We start from the raw sequence: 16,360 nt of genomic DNA on the forward strand, positions 1-16,360 counted from the left end.
TTCACATTTGTGTCACCAAGCATCATCAGGCACTGGACATTCAGGAGTTCTTAATGCCTAGATGCTGGTTCCCTTAACTCAGGGGCAATGGGTGAGGGAGGCTGTATTTAGAAGTGGTAGCTTAGTAAATAAATATATCAAAGACAGTTTATAATAAAGTCAGAGTTAAAACACATGTCATAAAATACATATTTAAATGGGTATCAAAGCACAAGTATATCTCATTTAATGACATCTGTGATACCATGTTTTTCACAGATTGAGGGTTCCTGGCAACATTGCATCCAGCAAGATTATTGCCATTTTCCCAATAGCATTTGCTCACCTTGTGTCTCTGTGTCACATTTCTGTAATTCTCACAATATTTCAAACCTTCCACCAGCAAGAAGATTACAACTCACTGAAGGCTCAGATGATGGTCAGCGTTTTTTAGCAATAAGTTTTTTTTTTTTTTAATTTTGTCTTTTCAAGGCCGCACCCACAGCATATGGAAGTTCTCAGGCTAGGGGTCGAATCAGAGCTGCAGCTGCTGGCCTACACCACAGCCACAGCCAGAGCCACATCAGATCCAAGCTGCATCTGTGACCTACACCGTAGCTCACTGCAATGCTGGATCCTAAACACACTGAGCGAGGCCAGGGATTGAACCTGTGTCCTCATGGATGCAAGTCAGATTTGTTTCTGCTGAGTCACAATGGGAACTCCAGCAATAAGTATTTTTTAATGAAGTGATGTGCACTTTTTTTTAGGTAAATGCTATTGCATAATTGAGAGACCATAATATAATGTAAACATAACTCTTACATATACCGAGAGACACCCAAATTTAAAAGACTCACTCCATTGAAAGGTATGGTTGGTATCCCTATAAAATATTTTTTGCTTCAAATGGTAGCAAAGATGAGCTAAAAATCAGGTTAAGAAACATAATGTTACTAACTACCACAAAAAAAAATTCAGTTATACTGATAATTTTTCCATCAAAACCTGATGTTCACGCTGCAGAGTGAATATGGAGTCCTCCCATAATTCAAGAATACCTCTGAAATCAGGTAAACCAGATCTTACTTCTTTCCTGAGAGAAAAGTTATCTTTCAGAGAAAGTATCAATATTCCAACTTACTATTTCTTATTCTTTCATCTTCCACAGCTAAAGCTAAGGCCTTATAAAGAACTACGGCAGGTTGAGCAATGACCTCCCACAGATACCCACGCTCTAAACTTGAACATGGAAATGTGGCAAAGAGACTTGGCTGATGTGACTAAGTTAATGGATCTTAAAGTGGGAAGATTATCATGGTGGGCCCCATCTACCTCCATAAATTTCTCAAAACCAAAGAACTCTCTCTGGCTAGAATCAGAGAGCTACAGCAGGCAGAAGAGAAGGCAGGAGAAATTCAAAGCATGAGAAGGACACAAGCCATCACTGCTGACTTCTGAAGGTGAAGTGGGTCACAGGGAGTGTGGACAGCCCTGGAATTTGAGCAGGAGTTCCCCCAGGCTACAAAAAGCAAAGCAATGGGCATCTGTCCACAGTCATATGGAACAGAATTCGGCCAAGAACCTGAGTGAAATTGGAAGCAGATTCATCCATAAAGACTCCAGAAAGAAATACAGTCCCTCCAATATCTACATTTCAGCCTTGAAAGACTCTACAGAGAAACAAGCCAAGGATCCCAGATTCTGACTTGCAGAACTGTGAGATGATACGTGGGTATTATTTTGAGTCACCAAAGTTATAGTAATTTGTTATGGTGGCAGCAGAAAATTAGTGCAAGCACCAGGTAACAGGGACGCTCCAATTTCTAGTCATCCCTCCATGCCAGAGGCATGAGTAATGGTGGTAACAAAACAGTGGTCACTAGTACAGACTTAGTCATTATTCCAAGCCAGATAAAGGGCTAAACAGCTTATATGCATTGTGGGGTTTATGGCTCTAGGAGCAGTTCCTTTGCCCCAAAGGGTTCAAGCAGAAAGAGAGAATATGGCCTAGATGTAGGGTAGGCTGGTTTCCACATGGGCCATGTTCAAGACATCACCCAAAAGAGTAGAGATTATTATCCACAGTCACATACAAAGATCAGCTTCAAGTCCCTTTCTCCACGGCAATTACTTTCAGCAACTTATATTCAATTTTTATTAATATTTCTCCTGTGAGGGAGTTAAGCAAATTGGAATCGGGTCCTACAGGGAGTCCGTAATTCCGTAGTAGAGAGATTGGCTTCCAGGTCTAGGAAAATTTCTTTTCTTCTGTGTCCCTTTTCCTGACATGCTTTACATAATAACCAACTCATTTTTCAGGATTCCCATTTGTTACATAAATGAGTTTGACTATCATTCTTATTAAAATAATAAGTAATACATATACATGATTTTTTAAAAATGGCAACTTCCCTCCAAGCTGCAACAGGGAAGGTCGGGATGGCAGAGTTGGTAAAGGCAAGGAGTCTTTTTTTTTTTTTCATTGTGCGTGTTTTGCTGTCTTGTTTATTCATTCAACAACAATCTTCAGGGTAATTTCCTAATAGTGGAGCTGCTGAGTCAGAGGTATCGGCCTTTAGATAGTTGCCAAGTGCCAAGAGGCTACATCAACTGATAACTTGAGAACAAAGATGAAGGATTGTTTCCTTACACTTTCCCCAACTCTGAGATGACTGTACTTTTAAATCACTGCCAATATGATTACTACAATAATCACATGAATGGTAAATATGGTGGCAATGGTCATTGCTGTCTTGGTGGTAGCGGGGGATATTTTGTTGAGTTTCTCTCTTTCAATCCTTACAGTAATCCTTTGAGTATATAACAGTAATGTCTCTACTTCTTAAAGGAGGAAACTGAATCTCAACGAGAATAAGAAGCTTTCCTGGAGTTGTCCATTTAGTAAGTGGACACAACCCAGGCAGCATAACCATATAAGACCTCTTCACCTATGCTCTGATCACAAGAGAAATCACTTTTCTCTTTTTGTATGTTTCATATGGCTTTTCGTATGTTTTTTGGCATTGTATTTATTTCTCTGTGAAATGCATTTTAAAATCCTCTGAATATTTTTTTGGAGTTGCTATGTGCCCTTTGATTCTTAAATATTAGTAAGAAATTTTGTTGGTATATTAAGGAAATGAGCCCCTTTCTATATATATGAGTCATAATTTTTTCCTAGTTTTTTGAATTTAAATTTGAATAATCTTTGCAGAACTTTTTACTTCTTACAGAGTCAAATTTATCAAATATTTACATATGTGTCTTAGATTTTGATTCATGCTAAGAAAAATCTCCCTTACTTTAAGAATATATAATCTCACCAATGTTTCCTAGGAACTATATATTTTTTTGTCATTTCGAATCCACATGAAATTTATTTTTATAAAAAGAAAGGTATGAATTCCTAATTTTTCCGAGTGATTAGTCAAATGCCTCGACATCATTAATCAAATAATTTCTATTTTCCCACGATTTAAAATATCATCTTCGTTGTAAACTAAATTCCTAAAAGTATTTGTACCTATTTCTGACCTTTAAAACATTTTTTTTCATCCACTTATCTATTTCTAGGATATTTTAATAATTACATGGAAACTGTCACAAAATAGCATTAATTTTATACCTAGGGAGTATGTAAATACATGAAGAAAAAACTTAAGACTAAATCAAAGAATCTTTCCTATCCATAATATGGAACTAAGAAGGTCCCAATCATGAACTTGTTTAGTTGGTGGGACTGCCCAAATATTTCCTTCCATTAAAATGCACGTGCACACACCACACACACACACACACACACACACACACACACACACACAGAGTAATCAAATGCCCAGGAAACATCCGATTTAGGCATAAAATAAGCTAAAGTTTGAGCTTCTGCCTTCTAAATCTTTCAATAATTCTTGTACCAAAGGAATGAAAGTAGCACAAAGGATTCCTCCATTATTAAAATTTAAGGAATAGGACCACAGTTTACTCCTCAATAAAGTTTGGAAATAATCCAGGGGCAGAGGGGCAGAGGCTGGGTCAGGGGATGGAGGGAAGAGAAAAAAAGAAAGAAAGAAAATGAAAAAGAGAAAGGAGAAGGCTAGTGTATTATGATGGCAAAAAGGCAAGTCATTTCGTTTAGTTACAGGTATTCAAAAATAACCCCTCCTGTGGAACACTGATGTTACTGCTTCTCAGGTAACAAAGCATAGAGATGCAAATAGACTTCTCAATAAAGGATTATTTACCCTGGGTAGTAAAATTCCCAGTCTCAAAAAACCTTGATGTTTTGTTTGAAGAACTGGATATTTAAACAGTAGCTTTTGCTAATCGCACATAATCCCAGTTAGACAAGCCTCTCTCTTTCACTGACTGAATTATATGCCCAAAATCAATTAGGTGGTCTCTAGAATGACTTCTAATTCTGTGGTTAGTTTCTAATCCTAGAAACCCAAGACGCATCTGAGGACCTATAAAAATGACTTAGAAAAACGAAATTTAACAGAGACAGAGTCTAGCACATAGGTTTTAAAAAATTAATTCTCTTTTGTATTTGTCCTTCTAGAACAAAGGAAGAAATACCCATCTACGTGTATTTAGCCCTTGAAACATGACTAGGGTGACCAAGGAACTAAATTTTTAATTGTATATAATTGTAACTAATTATAAATTAAAGCATTCAACTAATAATTTAGCTGTGAAAAATGTTTAGGTATATTTGGAACAACTTGTATATGTTCATCTATTTTTCAACTGCAAAATTTATGAAATCTAGCTACAGATCAAATATTTCTGATGGAAATGTAGTTTCTGAATTGAGATAGGCTGTAACTATAAAAATGCACATGAAATTTCAAAGACTGTGTATAAAAGAAATGCAAATATCTCAATGTTTTTTACATGGATTACATCTTAAAATGATAATATTTTGAATATATTGGATTAAGTAAACTATATTGGATTAAGTAAACTATATCATTAAATTAAATTTCATCTAATTCTTTTTCCTTTTTTAAAAATCTAAACACTAGAAAATTTAAAATATACCTGTGGCTTGCATTCTTATCTCTATTAGACAAAACTGCAGGCAAGGCTCAGTTTTGGTTTCTACATTTTGGAAAATCATTGACAAACTGAAGAACATCAAAAGTGAAAACCTGAAAATAAAAAGCTGTCATATGTTGTTGACTAACAGAAAGAATTCGGAATCTATGCTTGAAAGAGGTATATTGGGTTATTACAGATCACTGTTTTTTTTGTTTGTTTGTTTGTTTTTGTTTGTTTTTGCCATTTCTTGGGCTGTTCTTGTGGCAAATGGAGGTTCCCAGGCTAGGGGTTGAATCGGAGCTATAGCCACCAGCCTATGCCAGAGCCACAGCAACTCAGGATCCGAGTCTAGTCTGCAACCTATACCACAGCTCATGGCTATGCTGGATCCTTAACCCACTGAGCAAGGCCAGGGATCGAACCTGCAACCTCATGGTTCCTACTCAGATTCGTTAACCACTGAGCCTCGACGGGAACTCCATAGATCACTGTTTAACTGTCTTTGAATATGTAAAAAGTGCAATATGGAAAGAATTAGATTTATACTCTGTCACATCAGCAAACAAACCCAACTAACTAGGTAGAAATCAGAGAAGGAAGATCCTAACAATCAAAATTATTCAAAATATATTAGGTAGTCTTATGAGAGAATGAATTCCCACCTTCCTGGGAAAGTTAACATTAGAGGCCATCTTTTCATTGAATGGGAAGTGGAACTGATTGACCTTCAAGAAATCATCCAAATCAAAAATGCGCTCATCTCATTTCTTTCCATCTGGCATGTATTCCTGCAGACTAATGGATTAATGTGAAATAATATTCCCCAAAATGTATTCTGAAGGACACTAATTTCAAGGAGCACTAATGTGTAGTGTGAAAATATATTCTGTAATAAAAAAGTTTGAGAAGTACTGGAAAACAAAGTTAAACAGTATTTTTTCATGTCAGGACTTATCAGAACATTTAATATTTTAATGCACATGATGAATCTCCAAAATGGGAAGAGTCAGAGTTTTCAACGTTTATCTAGCCAGTGCCATATTTTTCAGAATCTCTTGAGATTAGTGAATGGGAAACACTTTGTTTTTTGTTTGTTCATTTGTTTGGGGAAACTCTTTGAAAATGCTAAAAAAAATTACACATTGAGTAAATCTACAAAATTTGTTTTGCAAAGCACTTGCCTGGCCAACTTTCATTCTCGACTTTTTCACTCACGTACTCACCCATTTATTCATTTGTTCCTTTATTCAGCAAATGTCTACCAGGTACACATTAAGTTCCAAAGATTGTACTACAAATTTGAAGATGCTTGCCTTCAAGGTTCTCAGTCTGGTGAGAAGGCAGGCTTGTAAAGCAATGGCCTTAGAGCATGAGATCTGCTCTAACGGCACTGAGTGACAGGTGACAGGAGATTTGAAGAAACAGAGTCCCAACAGCCTGTGCGAGCCAGGGAACATCCACAGGGGAGCCATGACACTGCAACACACAGGAAGCCCTGCATCTGCTGCTTCTAAACACAACTCTTTACTTTCCTCCTTCTTATATGCCTTCCAAAGCTTTTACGCGATGGTCTGGGCTCATGACAAACTCCACTTCCTTCCTGCACAAGGCCAGGAATGGTTTCTCATCTTTCTTGATGTCCTTTCTAGGCTATCCCAACAGTTTACAGTGCTTTGCTCTCACTGGGTACATGATAAACATCTGTCTAGTTTGGGGAAAAAAAAAAAAAACCTACATTAATTCAAAGAGGGGAAAGGGGATGCTCCAGAAGAACTACCATAATACACTCTTGACCTCATGGCCAAAGCCTCTTCTCCATACAACTCTTTTGCCTTCACATAACCTCCAAAAGTTAACACTGGCAAAGTGCTTTACTTGGATGTGACAGAATCCATTTAGCTTGTCCATTGGAATGGCTATACACATTTACATAAAGAAGAGAGGAACTAAATGAGGCTTTTTGTGGGAGTTCCCATTGTGGCTCAGAGGTAACAAACCCGACTGTTGTCCATGAGGATGCAGGTTTGATCCATGGCCTGGCTCAGTAGGCTAAGGATCCAGCATTGCCATCAGCTGCAGTGTAGGTCATAGAAGCTGCTCTGATCTGGCGTTGCTGGGGCTGTGATGGGGCCGATTGCACCCCCTGCCTGTGAATGTCCATATGCCTTGGGTGCGGCCCTAAAAAAAGGGACAAAAAATAAACAAATGAGGCTTTCTGTGGTTGCCATCTCCTTGTCTTTCAAAAATGTTCGAGTGACTGACAGTTATTTTTTTTTTACATGTAAACATCTATTTTCTACCCTATAAAGGGGAAAGATGTGAATTAGTTAAAGACATCTTTGTACAGCACCCCACCAGATGATTTAGACCACACAACGATCATTATCTAGAAGTAGTTACGAGCTCAGACTTTGGAGTCAGACAAATAGAGATTTAAATCTCAGTTCTGCAGATTCTAGCTACAGAACCATGAAAAATTAGTTAACTTTTCTAAACCCTTATTCCTTCCAATGCTGAAAGGGACCATAATCCCTACATGTTAAGGTTGTTGTAGGGATAAATGGGAATGTTTATAAGCCACTTAGCATAATGTGTGGCACATGGAATATGCCAGAGAAATGGTAACTATTATTGCTGGTTGGGGTGGGTAATTGCTGGAATAATCGCACAGTCCCAGTTTGCTTTGTTCTGCATAGACAGAGCTTTGTGTGTGAGAAAAGTTGATAGATCTATGACTGCTAATGTTGGAGGATGTGGAGAAAGAGGCAAGAGAATGCCAAAGGAAGGCACCGCGTACAGTAGAGCATAGCGTTAAAAACATGGGTTCGGTCCTGAACTGCCAATTAACGAGTTATATGATTAGGCAGGTTGCCTGTGTATCTACAAAAGATTCCACATGGATAAAATGGAGGAAACAAGAAGATCCATCTCTTAGGGTAGGTCCCATTAACGGCATTAAATGTGATAACTAACGCATGCGAAGGTCTTAGCAGAGTCAAAAACATTAAGTATTCGTTGTCAGTGGAAGATTTGAGGAGCCAGACGGTCACAGAAGATGTCTAGATTGAAGAAGGAAAAGGAAATTGTTCCTGCAGATCATAGCATCCTCTACAAATCACACAGGAGAATCACTCCAACTCACAGTAAGGACTCTTTCAAAATGTAATCAAATATTGTCATGCCTGTCTCTGCCTGGTATCCAAGAGACCAGGCAGGTCATGGGAGAGGCAGAGACTCGGGTGGAGGAAAGCTGCTCTTTGGGGTTCACACAGTATCCCCACAAGCTTTATCCTCCTCTGCTCGGGATAAAAATCCCTGCAGCCGTATATCCCAAAGATTCTAATATTTTCTGAGACTCCACTGTGCCTTTATATTTTAATGCCCTGACATCTGGAATCCTAAAAGTCTAATGTTTAACCATAAATATCTGCTGAGATTAAAGAGCTATATACCAAGCTTCAATCTTTGGGGCCTATAATTGCTTGGGAAAAGAGAATGGTATTTCCCCCTCTAGCTAGAAGAAAAAGACCTCTGCCAGCACAGATATTGGCAGACAAATTTTCTAACAACCGTTTCCTCTCTCCATTCTGTCCTCTCATTTTCTCCCTCCCTCTCCTTCTCCTATTTTATAATACCATCTTGCTGTCATTCCCAGGACAAATGGGAAAAAAGAGAAGCCTGGAAAACTTAAAGAAAAGACACATGTCAAGATCTAGTAACAAAGAGAACATGCTGGCTGCTCTCTGTTAAGCAGCGAGGCACATGTCTCCACATTAAAACTTGAGTTTCCCCATTATTCAGTTAGAAAACACTTCATCACTCTCTGGGCTGACAGTCAAATGCCAGCTTTATTTTCTTTTTTATCAACCTCATCTTTTATTTTTGATTTGAGGCTAGTCACTTTTAAGATCTCCACGATGGTTTATAACTTTCTTTCTCAAGAAGTGTCCAAGAAGTAACACAATTTGAAAAATGTTTCTTACCCTTTCCTGATAAAGAATGGGAAATGTTCACCTGCCCTGAAGGTGGATTTGATCAGAAGTCCTGGCCAGACCACAGGACTTTGCTGGGAATGATGTCAAGGAAAGTGTGGGAAGTGCTTATCGCGAGTTTAGATTTTTAATATAATGATTCAACATAGAGTTTAAAAAATAAACTTAGCATTGAACCCATTTTTACCCAGTGATATATTGTGAAAGCGATGTGCTGAGGTCATTTCACGTACTTCACTACTAGGAAAAATAATCTATATTTTTAAAAAGGGTTTAATATAATCTTATTATGCAAAGATTTAATTTAGATTGTAAATAGTCCTATATCATTTTTAGTTAATGTTCTTTTCCCTTTCAAAAATATAGCCAATGTGTATTATGTGTATATCCAAGTATGTTTATGTCTGCTGGTGTTTGGCCCGGAGAGCTAATTCTTGATTCTTTATGAGAAACTGAAACTGCTTCTTTTTATATTAAAAATATTAATTGCCTTCTTAAAATCCTATTTACTTGAAAGGGAGTGTATAACTATAGTAGTGATTCTCAAACCTTGGCACAGCAGATTCACTTGGGGAAGGGGTGTGTGTGGGGGGTGTGCATTAAACACAAAGGCCTGGCTTCACATACCTATTGACTCAAAATCCCCCCACATGCAAATGAATGTTTAATGTCCTAGGTGATTCTGATGATAAGGCAGTTTTGGGAGCCACTGTCGAAAGCACATCAAATGTACCTCCGAAGGAATTCCCGTCATGGCTCAGTGGTTAAAGAACCTGACTAGTATCCGTGAAGACTCAGGTTTGATCCCTGGCCTCGCTCAATGGGTTAAGGATCCGGTGTTACTGTGAGCAGTGGTGTAGGTCGCAGACAAAGACCAAAAGGAAAAAAAAAAAGCCACACACACAAAAAACTACAAGCAAATTTACCTCTGAAATTGAAGGAGAATGAGGAGAAGAAGAACGGGGTACGAGGATGTTTTTTTCCATTTGCTTATTTCAAAATTTCCAGTCTATTGAGAACCAATACATTTAAAACACAATACAAATTATCAGACAAATTAGACATACGGAATAAAATCCCCAAGTTCTGTTCATTAGCTCCAATAGATGTAAAACTACTGTGTCAAATTGCTATGGTTCTACACATGACATTTCTGTTACCACCTTGGGGTGGGCTGGCTGAAGTCTGAGGGAAGCACAGGGCAGCAGCGAAAGGCATTCATGGCCCCTCATCACCGATTTTTTTTTTTTTTTTTTGCTTTTTAGGGCTGCACTCATGGCATATGGAGGTTCCCAGGCTAGGGGTCAAATCAGAACTGTAGCTGCTGCCTATACCACAGCCACAGCAACACCAGAGCCGAGCTATGTCTGTGACCTATACCACAGCTCACAGCAATGCTAGATCCTTAACCCACTGAGAGAGGCCAGGAGTCAAACCTGCATCATCATGGATGCTAGTCAGATTCGTTTCCACTGAGCCACGATGGAAATTCCTCATCCCCAATTTTGAACTGCACCCCCTGCTCCCAGTCTTGACCCCATTCCTTATCCAGTCACCCCATTGCAGCTTGTCTCATCTTTTCAGAGAGGGAATAAAATCCTAGCACCACCTTTATAAAATCCCTTCAACACCATCTTATTAAATTACTCTGGCCCATGAAGGGGCTAGGCCCTGGCTAGGCCCAGCTATGCTCCCTCTCATTATCTGCACACCACTCAAAGGGCTCTCTTTCCCACCCACCCCTCAGACACACTGAGGCCAGCTTGGTCTCAGAGGCCAGGTTCTGGCTGGTCCCTCTCCCTGGACAGCTCCTCCCTCTGCTCAGAGCAGTGATTCCTTGCTCCTCACTCAGGCCTCATTGGAACTGTAACTCTATTTCTCACAGCAGCTACCTTATATACACACATCACATCTCACACACACACACACACACACACACACTCCTCAAACTATCTCTTTAACCCAAGATTCTATTTTATTTTCTTCATACCGTTCTTCATAAATCAATAAATGTTTATTTATTTGTTTATAGGTCTAGATTTTTTTTTTTGTCTTTTTGTCTTTTTCTTGAGCCACTTCCATGGCATATGGAGGTTCCCAGGCTAGGGGTCGAATCGGAGCTGTAGCTGCCGGCCTACGCCAGAGCCACAGCAAAGCGGGATTCAAGCCACGTCTGCGACCCACACCACAGCTCACTGCAATGCTGGATCCTGAACCCGCTGAGCAAGGCCAGGGATCGAACCCACAACCTCATGGTTCCTAGTCGGATTCGTTAACCACTGTGCCACGACAGGAACTCCACAGAGCTGGATTTATAAATATATAGAGATATACATAAAGATATAGAAACAGATATAAGTATAGATACAGATAGAGATACAGGTATAGATTGAGATACAGATATAGAAACAGATACAGATATAGATACCAATACAGATACGGAAACAGATACAGAGATACAGATACAGGTATCTGTACAGATACAGATAGAGGTACAGATATAGAGCATACGGATATAGATGCAGATATGGAAATAGACACAGATATAGCTACAGAAACAGATATAGATATAGAAACAGAGATATAGATATATATACAGATACAGACCTAGGTATTAATATATACAGAATATATATAGAAATAGGTATTAATATATCTATATCTCCACTGTCACATAAATTTGGTGGAGGCAGGAATGTTGTCTTGTTCACAACTGTAGTTCCTATCCTCAGAGAGGCACTGGTAAACTACGGACAGGCATCATACATTTGCTGAATGAACGAAAATGCCAACTTCAGCACTTAGCACACAATAGGAGCTCAAGGAATGCTGGCTCCCACCACACCTCCTTTCTACTTTCTACATCGAGACTGAGACAGTGTAAAATCCCACTGAAACCAGAGCTCTGACTTTTTTTGGTCCTCTCCCAATAACACTGGTAGCCTACATGGATGGACTGGGCTGAGAGGTAAAGCCATGCAAGTGTAGACTAGGACAGAGAGGAAATCAGTCACAAACCAGAACAGAAAAATCCAGTATCTATCTAGTCCATAATGGGATATTTATTTCCAGATGGTGTTTTTCTAAATAATTTTGGATTTTCAGATAATCAGATGCCTCCATCATCAAAAGAAATCCTTTCCAGAATAAAATGCAAATGGTTCTGAGAGGATTCTCCTGCTTGAGATTAGCCGCCTTGCACTCTGCTGCCATGCGTGTTTCAGAGTTGGCTGCAAATGCAAACTTACAGATAAGTACAAAACAAAATTAACGGTTCACGTTTCCCCTGGCTACACACCCTGCATTACACAGATAGCAGAACCCACTGGCAAGGTATCCCTTGTAGCTGATCCACAGGGATAATTTTTGCTCCCAATTCCAGAGTCTATGGCAATACGCTGGGACCTGTGAATATCTGTCTGAGTTTTGCAAAAAAAAAAAAAAAAAAAAACAAATTTTCAAATTAAAAATAAACCTCAAAGGCAATGGACTCCGAACTGTTTGTTAATAAAATTGAGAAAGGCCAAATGGGTGTGTTAAACTCTACACCATTTAGAATAAATATGAGAGCTGCTTCCAGCTGCCTCCACTTTTCTCTCTGCTGCACGGTTCCCACTGTTTAACAGATGATCGTGATTCTTGTCTTGAAGAAGAAAAATACAAAAGAGGCACTTATTCTCAAGATTAAACGTGTGCTTTTCTCCTCCACCAGATTGTGGACAGAATTGGAAAGCAGAACAAAAGAGAATGGTTTACAAAATAAAAAGGGACGCGAATCAGGGAAGGAGGGATCTATTCCTATTTTGGAAGTCAAAGGAAAAAAAAAAACAAAACGCTGAGATCCAGTGAGCACCCGGCAGGCACCATTTCCTAGGCGCTGTCTCCTTCACCGCGAGAGGACAGAGGTTGTATTGTAGTGCAATAAACAGCAGATTCTACTGCGAGCCTTCTTTGATTTTGATTTTTATGGACACACTTGCAGCATATGTTAGTTCCCAGGCCAGGGGTTTCATTGGAGCTATAGCTGCAGGCCTACACCACAGCCATGGCAACTCAGGATCCAAGCCGCATCTGCGGCCTACGCTGCAACTGTCGGCAATGCTGGATCCTTAAACCAGGCCAGTGATTGAACATGCATCCTTATGGATACTATTTGGGTCCTTAACTGGCTGAGCCACAACAGGAACTCCCATAAGAGACATTTTCAATGCTACCCCCATAAGTTCCTGGCATTCTTCTTCACATGCCAGAAACAGCTACTACTTTGCCGTATTGTAAGATTATCATTATAAATAGTGACTATATTTCCTCTCTGAGCAAGTTTTTTCTGGCCCCTGGAAAGAGCAGGATCGGCCTGTTCAGGGAAAGCCAGAGAGCGAAGACTTAGTGTGCCCAGGGACATCCGTCAGCCAATGAAAAGTAGCATCTGAATTTTTTTTTTTTTTTGTCTTTTTGCCATTTCTTGGGCCGCTCCTGCAGCATATGGAGGTTCCCAGGCTAGGGGTCGAATCGGAGCTGTAGCCACCGGCCTACACCACAGCCACAGCAACATGGGATCCGAGCCGTGTATGCGACCTGTACCACAGCTCACAGGCAATGCGGGATCCTTAACCCACTGAGCGAGGCCAGGGATCAAACCCAAAACCTCAAGGTTCCTCGTCGGATTTGTTTCCGCCACGCCACGACGGGAACTCCAGGATCTGAATTTTAAATGCTTTAACTTCTTCATGGCTTACCTGGGACCACTGTGGGTGGTCTCCTGGAGCTCCCCATCAGACAGGAGTGGAACTGTCCACAGAAGTAACCAGCTGGATAACATACCCTGCCCTAGCTTCATGCCCCCTTCTCTCTTCCCATGAATCAGGATCTGTATGGGGCAACCCAAACTAAGACACTATTTTTCAGTCTTTATTCCTTTATTTTTATTTTTTGGTCCTTTTAGGGCTGCACTCGCAGCATATGGAGATTCCCAGGCTAGGGGTCGAATCGGAGCCGTAGCTGCCGGCCCCTATGCCACAGCCACAGCAACACCGGATCCTTAACCCACTGAGTGAGGCCAGGGATCAAACCTGCATCCTCATGGATGCTAGTCAGATTTGTTTCTGCTGAGCCACGACAGGAACTATTCTTTTTTGAATTGTAATTTTTATTAAATACTCTGAGACACATGCCCCTTGTTACGGTTTCCACTGAAATACAACACTCACCAAACCTCCCCAATTTAGAAAAGCTTCCCAAGGATTCATGAACTTATTTTAAAGTACAAGGATGTCTGACTTTCTTTTTTCTTTCTTTTTCTTTCTTTCTTTCTTTCTTTCTTTCTTTCTTTCTTTCTTTCCTTCCTTCTTTCTTCCTTCCTTCCTTCCTTAGCTACAGCCACAGCAATGTGGGATCCAAGCCACGTCTGTAACCAACCCCACAGCTCACAGCAACTCCAGATCCTTAACCCACTGAGGGAGGCCAGAGATCGAAGCTGTATCCTCATGGATACTAGTCAGGTTTGCTACCACTGAGCCACAATGGGAATTCCTGAGGATGTTTTCTCAAAAGATAGCATAAACACCTGTCATAGTGAGATGATTCTTTAACAGAATTAAGACCACAAAAAACTATTTGAGTAGATCTAGCAGTACATGAGAGTAGCTGCCTATCTGCTTATTTTTCCTTTTACAACTCTGCCCTTATTTTCTCAGTAAGTATGATTCCCTGAATTTCATTTTTTTTTTGGAGCAAAAATACATTTGCTGGTTACATTCAACAGATATAACTAATATGTCAAAATTATTATTTACTCAGCATGTTTCATGAATTCAGCACTGACTTTTGAAAACCTATACTTTAATCCACAGCTTGTCACTCTGTTGCAAAGATAAGCTTTTACCCTATGAAAAATTCTAAGAAAAATATGAAAAAGTGTTGAAGCATGAAATTGTATGGTAATTAAAAGACTTTTGCAGGAAACACTTCTAAATGCCAAATGCTATAAAGTAGTAATAGTTCAAATGGAAGGAAAGTGCTAACAAATAAAATGATTCATAGAAATGTCTTGGTTACAGGATTCCATAGTAGAAGTAAGTTGTTAAACCAATGACGTGAAGTGTTCAATTTCTTGTGAATGTTTTTAAATGGTTTGGGGCAAACAGAATTGATATTCCCTTGGTTATCAGTAATTCATTCATTTGTTCAGTCTGTCAACAAATATTTGTTGAGCATCTCCCCAAATATACAATAGTGAGCAGAACAAAATCCTCACCCTTACCAAGTTTGCATTCTCAAAGGGCAAACAGTAAATCAACAAACAAACAAGTACATATATAGTATAATTTCAAGTCCCAGAACTCTGAAAAAAAATGAAGTAGGCCTAGTAGGGCTAGAGGCTAACAGAGGAATAATTATTTTAAGTAGGGTGATCAGGGATGGCTTCCCTGAGGAACTGTACCATTTGAACAGAAAAAGCCAGCTCTGCAACAAAGTGAGAATGGGATATCTCAGGCAAAGAACAGGATTCTTTGCCTTCAATGCAAAGGCCTTGAGGCAAGAATCAGCTTATCACATTAAGGAAAAATAAGACCATGATGAGTAAGTAAAAAGAATTATCACAGAAGATGAAGTGAGAGAGGTAGGCAGGAACCAGATACTGCAAGACTTAGAGGCTCATAGTAAGGATTCATTCTGGGGGAAAGGAAGCCAATGGAAAGTTGGAAAGATCACTAGAGCTATTGATCACTAGATCTATAGCAAAAAGATCACTAGAGCTATAGGAAAACAGACTATAGGGTACAGAGAAAGAAGATCAGCTAGGAGGCTATTTCCTTGTCAAGAGAGAGATGGTGATAATTAGAAGTGGGAGAGTTTGGGTGAAGGAAAAAGAATAAACCATCACTGCTACATTTTTTATTTAAATAACATCATGAAGGGTGGTAGTGATTAAAACTGAGGTAGGGTTGACTGGGTAAGAAACAAGTTGTGGATGGGGGCAGAAATCAAGACTCCCTGTTGGGGCATTTGAGTCTGAGATGCCAATTATACCTCTCAATGGAGTCAGTTGGATATAACAGACCAAAGTTCAGGGTGGAGTCTGGAGGTCATTAGCATTAAATGGTATGTCAACTTTGGACCTGGGAGCAGGCTAGAAAAAGAGATCTGAGGACACAGTCCTGGAATATTCAGAACTTCAAAAGGGAAAAGGACACTAGAAAAGTCTGAAAAGAATTAAGTAGGAAGAAAGCTGGGAAAGTTCTTTGGATTTACTTCAGCATTCCCACCTGAACAAAAGTGTAAACTCAAGAGTCACGTCATTTGTAGAAGCAGAAAGACAGTGATCGCCCCAGGGATCCAGCTATAAA

General features: G+C 39.6%; 1 protein-coding gene across 2 annotated transcripts in view; it reads right to left on the reverse strand.

Moving 5' to 3' along the window:
• Window positions 1-16,360, reverse strand: part of PKHD1 (PKHD1 ciliary IPT domain containing fibrocystin/polyductin) — a 484,027-nt gene that overhangs the window by 114,777 nt on the left and 352,890 nt on the right. The gene's annotated exons all lie outside the window — the stretch shown is intronic.

Source organism: Phacochoerus africanus, chromosome 9 (genome assembly GCF_016906955.1).
Source record: "Phacochoerus africanus isolate WHEZ1 chromosome 9, ROS_Pafr_v1, whole genome shotgun sequence".
Lineage (NCBI taxonomy): Eukaryota > Metazoa > Chordata > Mammalia > Artiodactyla > Suidae > Phacochoerus > Phacochoerus africanus.